Here is an 8,769-nt window from a genome sequence, read left to right as displayed (position 1 = left end):
TATTACTTGAATTATAACAACAGTTGTCCCATACACCAAGCATGCACACTATGTTTACCTATGGTCCTTACTTTGTGAAATAGATCAAATGAACACATTTCCAATGATGCTCATTTCACAATTCCTAATCCTAATCATTAGTGTGAGAATACAAAATTCTCGCCACTACTAGAATATGTTAGATTCTAACATTTTATGCAACGGTCCTTTCGTAATGTCACAGCGCCAAAGTCACCAAGACTTTACCAATGAAATTACAAAGTATTCTATTGGAGATTGTTACAAGACAAACACATAGATGTGAAGTCTTACATTCAAAGTACATTCCTTTGAACATCCTTCCTGCATAAAAGTTTCTAATCTAGACATAAATTCTTAACGGACAACTCCCAATAAGGAAACATTTCCATATTTGTCATATGACAACTTATTCTAAATAAAATCTAATCTATTTATAATCATGTCAATATGGTCCATTCATGACTATACTTCCAACTGTCCACAAGCGACCAATCCTTGACGAACCTTAGATTGTCCTTGACAGTTGTTTAATTATTTTAGTTAAATTCAGTTCTAGTCCATTTTTCCCTCTTAATGCCCTAGGCATTTGGAAATTTTTAGAACGGTCAAATATTACAGGATATGCAATCGATCCTATACCATAAGCGTATGAGATACGATTCATAATGTCTTACATAAAAGCATGATACTTTATCAGCCATTTGTCATAATATTTATATTTTCCACGTTCTCAGAATCTGAAATATGAAGAGGGATGCCGTAATTATAATCAAATTTTGAGAACGTAGTTAATATATCCTTGACTAAATTTGATTAAAATTTCTCGATCTAAGCTTTTAGATTGGAAACGAAGTATAATATTCTCTCCCTTAATTATGGCAAAACAACTTTTCAACCTCTGCAACTTTGCAAAGTGAAACTTTTGTTTTCTATAACTAATATTGCTAATTTCTACACTTAAAATAATAAACATGCTCCTACTAACATGATGATTATAACCATTCCATCATAACATTTATGTTCCCACTAGCTTTGACACGTATTAAAAAACAATACTTATTGACTTCCAAAGTTAATATTTCTAATATGATATGCTTTGATAAGCCTTTATCTAAGCTTTCCAAACTCATACACCTTCCCTTAGACAACTCACATGTGTGTCTTAACTATTTAGGAACTTATATTACTAAGTCCCAAATGTTCATACTAATCGCCAAATCTCATAATTCGAACTATGAAGAGGGATGCCGTAATCATAATCGAATTTGAGAATGCAATTTACACACTCGCTATCTTCTTAAAATCTCTCTTAGTGAAAGTGTTTCCTCACAATCATTTTCATGAAGGAGAGAAACCTTATGAAACTTAGACTTTACGGTGTATGTGTTCCTATCCATGTGAATTTGTCATAACCACAATCATAAGATAATATTTGTGATAAATCCAAACTCTTATGGACAAAACTTGTTCATACTTGATTTCTTGCCATCAAGGGTCCCACTATTGCTACCAAGTTATTTAGCAGCTCACCTACACTAGTCATGCACTTTAATTGAACAAGGTGCTTGCCTTTATGTAGTCTATTGAGAACTCGTAGAATTCATATGCATAGTTTACTAAATTGGAATGGCACAGAAACAAGAATACGTCAACATGATAGGTTACAAACCTCAAGTCGTGTGCTAGTGTTTAATATTAGATTTACTCTTGATTAGTTCTTGAAACTTTTCAAGATCTTTAGGACTCCCACTGACCTCTTGACATATAAGATTCTTTTGTCAATAAACATTTATTGACAAAAAAATATTCAAGCGTTAGTGCAGATTCTCATCAAGACAAAACACTACACACAATTGGTATTAGTTAGTCTTTATCTTATTCAAGACATCACAATTTACCAATTTCAAATGTGCAAGAGTAAGAAAAAAAAAATCTACTTCACATTTGATGAGAGTGTTGTAAACCTTATTAAGATGTGTCACTCAAGTCACAATCTTGGAGTATGACTCTAAAACTTGATTTTGGAATGAAGTATGACTCATCCTTATGATTTAACCATTTTAACAATTTCCGATTCCTCTTCTTAACCATACTAGTGCACTAAGATGTCCTTAGAGGATTAATTGTGATATGGCTTCATAATCAACAAGACGATCATAAAACACGATACATAACTACTCTCCATTCTTATTAGACTGGAGAAACTTTTATCTTTCTGCCTAATTGATTCTTCTTATTCGTTCTACCATACATTGAAACTTTTCAATGATTAAGAATTACACTTAATATTGTAAGCATAACCATATTTACTATACTTTTAGTAAATCATGACGAATAATCTTATTGTTCGTTGTGGTGGACTTGACTAGTGCACAACATCGTGTACCAGTTCTATTAGTCCTTCACTTGACTCTTTGTCAAGGAATTAGTCTTAATTTTCCAAATATGAAGGTTCTTATTCATCATACAATCCAAGTTGTATGATTCCAAGTTTCTATCCAATTGAAACTCGGGCGACAAGAATCTTTCCTTATTTTGGTAAATTCTCGACATTTCCACAAATAACATAACTAAGAATCACATCTATTTCAACATTGCTAAAACTAGAAATACACAAACATCAATTTCTCATACATGCCATTGCAAGGAAATATAAGCAAGAATCCAAAATTTATGTTATTTATAAAAGGTGCGGAAAACTTGTCCTTACAATGCAATTCAAATGAAAACTACGCTATTACATATTCCTAAGCAATTTATCATAACTATAAAGTAGCAGCTCCAAAAATCCGATCATCGAATCATGCGATCGAAATCCATTTCTTCGCGATCAAACTCAGTTCACTTCTTCCTTTAAGCTTCCTCTCTTTTCTTTGATCCTACAAAACACTAAATGTAATCTTATCACATCATGTATTAAGAATAAAAAAAACGAACCTATAGAGTTAGATAATGGATTTTACCTGAAGTGGAGCCATACGTCTTGACTCTACCATCTCTTAGATCTCTCAGGTAGACAGGGAAACTTCGTCTCCAATGCCCCTTATCTTGGAAATAAAAGCAAATTGACTATTTTGGAACATCACATGGAACTACCTCATACTTTGCCTTTCTCTTATGGTCAAACTTTTCGACCATGGCATGCCTATCATCGCCATTTCCTATGTTCATGGAGGTTTGGAAGGTAGATCTACCAATCAACTTTGCTTCTCCAGTGCGCTTACTCATTGTTGATTCAGCAGCAACAAGAAAATAGGTGAGATCGATGAGGGTTACGTCGTGGTCTATCATATAGTACTCTCTTACGAACTCACTATATGAGTCAGGAAATGATTGAAGAACCCAGTCAACAACTAGATTCTCACAGACAACGACTCCTAACATTCTTAACTTGTCAATGTGCGACTTCATCTTTAAGACGTGTGCACACAGTGACTTTCCTTCTTAACGTTTACTTGCCAAAAGGGCTTAAGCGAGCTTGAACTTTTCAAGCCTTCGAACTTGTGGGTCAGGGAGAACAATAGGAGGATATGGAGGAAGTGAAGGATGATCTCTTGTTCCTCGATCGAATCGTGGAATATTATCTTCATGTGGGAAGCTTGTTCCAAGGGATTTGGGAAGACCATAGTTACAATCAAACATCTCTTCAAAACGGGAGAAAATTCAAGTTAGTTGATTGAGTCCTTAATAAAACAACCAAATAAGATGTTAAGGCTAGGACCCAACACAATATTCTACAACAAGAAAGAGGGATGTCGTAATCCGGTCGCAAAATATTTAAAGGTAAGTGAATGACGATTCACTAATTTTCCACCATGAAAAACGAAAAAAATATTAGGTTTTAAATATATTGAAAAACTCCTAGATCTTTTGAGATTCGTTAAACTTTTCAATGACATGTTTAAATCTCGATATGCCCCTCATTTTGTGACTGGGATGCCGAGGATCACAAAAAAAGGTGTGAATAACCATGCAAATATACACGATGCCTCCAATGTTACAATCACATAATCGACGTGCCGGTTAGCTACACACGCTCAATCGATCTATGACAAGCATCGAGTCACCCTTTGCCACATTTTCATAGAGCCCATTTAGTGTGTCGGTTAACCACACACGCTCCACTAATGTCTTAGCAAGGGTACAAAGTGTAATTTCATGGAATTGCATCAAATTCACTTTTGCCTAAAGTAACTAAGATTGGGAATTTTGTAAAAAAAATTTAGTTACTTTATAATTCATTATACTTTTAATGGAAAGGGTTTGCCCTATCCTACCCGTTCGGATAACAACCCTGCGCCAATAAAGGAAGCGGTGGGTGAGAGTCGACACCCATTAAATGGCCATTGTATAGGCCATAACCTTATACCCCTCTTGAAGATCGGTTTCGTGAATGAGGCCTACTAACAGTAAGACTAGCATTTAATTTGTACATATATAATATTAGACTTTTAATTATATATATAGTATAAGAGTGTATTTTACACTTTTAAAATACTAGGTGGTCAAACAACTAGGGTTTAGAATTTAAATATTTCAAAAAATTAAACTTTTAATCCAAATTTAAATTCCTAAACTTGAGGGCAAGTTTTAAAAATTTTCAAAACTAAATAGATCAAATTACAAATAATTAAATTATTCAAATAATTGGTAATTATCTAAATTTGACCTAATTCAATTTCTTACAAGACAATTCAAACAAAAATTACAAATAATTAATATATATCTTATAAAACAAGTAATTATCTTAATTTTGACAATTATCTTCTATTTTGGTAAGGATAATCACCAAATATTGATAAATTTTGGATTTTATTAATGAAAAACGTTTTCGGTAACTATCCCTCAGCCAAAACAGCAAAAATCCCAAAATATCCTCTATCTGACCCTTGGACTCACCGAGTCAGGCTGACTCGTCGAGTTCATCCACTGACTCACTGGGTCAGGTCGGGCAGATGGCAGAAAAACGATTTTCTTCAAGATAAACATACAAGGCATCAATACAATAGAAACCAATCAAGGCTCTGATACTAGTGATGGGTTCAAGACAAAAGAACATCCTATGTGATCATGTAAACCCTAAAGCTTGTATCTAGGTTTCTCTATTGTACATGTAATTCATCCAAGACTTATAAACCCTAGATCTAGCATACTAATTTCGAAATTGACATATGAAAACATATCTAGATGATTACCTCTTCAACAATGGCTTGGATCTTCTTGTCTTTGGAGCTTATAGTCATAAATGTCACTCCTCTAATGGCTTACAAACACCACAAGCAAGAGAATGACTTATGAGAGGAGAAGAGCGCACCAAAAATGTCCAAGGTCTGCAAATGAATCATTAGCCACGTTTTTGGGAGCCATAAGGGTCTAGTGTGTGGGCTGCTAGGGTTTCAGGAGAAACCCCAATTCTCTGCTTAGGCCTTAAGGTAACCCATGGAACCTTTCTAGAAGGCCCTTGGATGAAAATCCTATGGGCTTCCCATAAATTTCGTCCAATGCCCTTCCCTTTAGGAATCCATAGACCATAATGAAATTATCTTATAGTTACAATATTAGTCCCCTAAGTTTAATTAATCTCTTTTAGCCACAAAATTAATTTATTAATTAATTCTTGTCTAATATTAATTAAACTATATGATTTCTCTTTTAATATATTATTCATATAATATATTAATAAACCATAATTAACCTCTTTCTTCATAAATCATACTATCTAGTTGCTTTGGTGAAGGCAACCCAAAAGGACCATGCACAACCGGGTCAAATACTTACCAAATATAGTTACGGGCTTAGACACTAATTCAACAATGGGAAATGGCATGGATTGACATTAATATCAGACCAACACAAAGTAATGATTTTATCTATTCTCTTTATTTAATACTTAATTTATATGAAGATTATGTTTTGTTTATAATGGTAACAAGGATTACTTGAGGTTGTCAAGGAAAGGGTGCCTGCAACAGAGCATAGAAGGGGATATGGTACCCCTGAAGGTGTTGCCATGGAAGGGCATCATTCGATTCAGGAAGCGAGGCAAGTTGGGCCCCAGGTATATTGGACCCTTCAGGGTTATAGCCCGGGTGGGCAAGGTGGCATAAAGGCTAGATCTACCAGCCGAACTCAGTCGGATTCATAGCACCTTTCACGTATCCCAGTTACGAAAATGTTTGGTGGATAGTTCAATAGTGGTGCCTTTAGAGGATATTCAGATTGATGAAAGCCTGAACTACATTGAGCGGCCAGTGGTAATCCTTGAACGGAAGTCAAGGGATCAGAGTAACAAGAGGGTGGAACTGGTAAAGGTGCAGTGGCAAGACCGCAAGGGCTCGGAATGTACCTGGGATCCGGAGGACGAGATGAGGGAGAATTACCCCGAGCTTTTTCAGGATCAAGCAGCAGACTTCGTGGACGAAGTCTAGAATAAGTGGGGGAGATTTTTAACACTTGATTCCTAGTACACATTTAATTGAAGCATTTCTATATTTTCTTTGGGACTCGATGAGTTGGTGGCCCAACTCGTCGAGTAGGATCGCGATTCGCGGGCATTTTAAGTGACCTGCTCGATGAGTCGGGAGACTGACTCTGCGAGTAGGTGCTGTTTGAGGGAAACCCTAAATATGAGGGTTTGCACCCTATTTAAATGACTTATCTCAACCTCCCTCACCCCTATTTCTCCCAAGAAGCTGTTTATCGAAACCCTAACCGCTTTTGTGTGATTTAAGGCCATTGTGGTGCTTTTGGGTGGTTTGTGAAGCTTTAAAGGAAGGAAGAAGCTTGGGAATTCTAGTTGGGGCTTGTAGATCTAGAGATCTTATTCCATCTCCAGCTCAAACAAGGTAAATACCCCCTGTTTTGGTCTTCCATTTGGTTGTTCATCTTTAGGGCTTAGATTTTGGGTGCATTTAGGGTTTCCCAAGCCATTTTCAGATTTGTGAAGTGATTCTTGGGGTTCTACTTTCAGATCTGAGTTATTAGAGGGGTCTCATTGTATAAAGGTTCCAACTTTATGGCCATGAGAGCCCCATGCACATTGTAGAGCACCTTTTATGGATTTTCGATCCAAAAACCCCATGCATGTGCACCAAGTTTGGAACTTTACATATAAAATGGACATTAGGAGGCCAGATATATGGTTTTCATGTGTTAAGACCCATTTAAATCGGATGTATAGTAAGGGTCAAGAAGGGACTCGACGAGTTGTTCTTGGAACCCGTCGAGTCGGTGTGTATTGATCACCAAATCCTTTATGTGGATGGACCGGTTGTTTGGGAAGAAAGTCCCGTAGATGCTTAGACACGTAAAGGGACCTGGGAATCATGGGACTCGGCGATTGTATGAACAGACTCAACAAGTCCAAGGCAATCTTCAAACTGTTGAAGATGGACTTGACGAATTATTCATACAACTCGGCGAGTCATAGACTGGATACGTTTTTATGAGGGAGATGAAATCACCGAGTTGAAGGAAGAACTCGACGAGTTCTTGCTAGACTCGGCGAGTGGAGTCGGGGTTGGATCAGGTTAGTGGAGCATGGACTTGATGAGTTGGTAGACCAACTCAGCGATTCAGGTCAACTAGGTGTTGACTTTGACTGGTTATGGTATTGACCCTAGTTAGAGTCATATGTTCTGTTTGATGACTTGAGGATTGTCGTGTAGGGATTGAGGAGTCGAGGAAAGTCAATCTTCGCACAGATGATGGGTCAGACACTACACGATATCGAGGTGAGTTACCTTCCAGTAGGGGTAGGTCTAAGGCCACAATACACACCAACAGGGGTACTTAGTAGATAATTGTCTTTGTGATAATTATCTTGGTTTGGTTATGTGAACTGGTCATGAGATATGGCTGCGTGATATGATATTTGTGTCAGTGGTAGTGACTGGGAATAGTCTTTCCTTGGCATAGGTCGTTAGGACCAAGGGGTAGGTCAGTACCCCAATATGTCTGACTATATGTTTATATCTTGCTACTATATGCTAGTGGTAGGGGTGAATAGTGTTGGATAAGGTGTCTAAGTCCATAACTTATTTGGTATATACTTGACCCGACTCGGCATGGTCCATTTGGGTTGCATTTCATCCAAACTCTTTATGGATAATTTTATGAGAGTTATGCACATATGATTATTAATATATTATAAGTTATAATATATTAATATGAAGTCATGTTATTTAATTAGTCTTAGTCTTAAATTAATTATGAATTAATTTAGAGATTAAAAGGAAGACTAATTAGATTGTGGGCTATTGGTTTTATATGGTGTGGGCTAACACTCATTTGTTAATGGGCTAGGCTTGTATGGAAGTCCATGAATGATCCATGGAGCTTTTAACCCATGGATCCTTGGAAAAGGAAAGGTCATGGGTTATTAGGGTTTCACCCTAATCATGTACACTATATAAGCATGCTTATGTTGCATGAAATAACCACTAGTGAAACTAGTGTGACTAGTGTGTGTGTTTGTGTGTGGCCGAAAATTGTAGTGTGTATACACTCTCTCAAAGTTTTCCAAGAGTTTGTGGTGATTTGTGATTCCATTTGAGGCATTCACACTATTGGTGCTTGGCCCTCAAACTCCTTAAGAATCAAACTCATCAAAAAGGTATGTAATCTCTTCTAACTCTTTTATGTTTAAAAGTACCCCATGCCATGTTAGATAGGTTATGAACCTTGGAAAATTATTATTTTGCATGTATTTAGACAAACATAGATCCAAGGTTTATTAGGGTTGCATGC

Source organism: Lactuca saligna, chromosome 5 (genome assembly GCF_052625555.1).
Source record: "Lactuca saligna cultivar CGN05327 chromosome 5, ASM5262555v1, whole genome shotgun sequence".
In the NCBI taxonomy this organism is placed as follows: Eukaryota; Viridiplantae; Streptophyta; class Magnoliopsida; order Asterales; family Asteraceae; genus Lactuca; species Lactuca saligna.
This window is presented reverse-complemented; position numbering follows the sequence as displayed.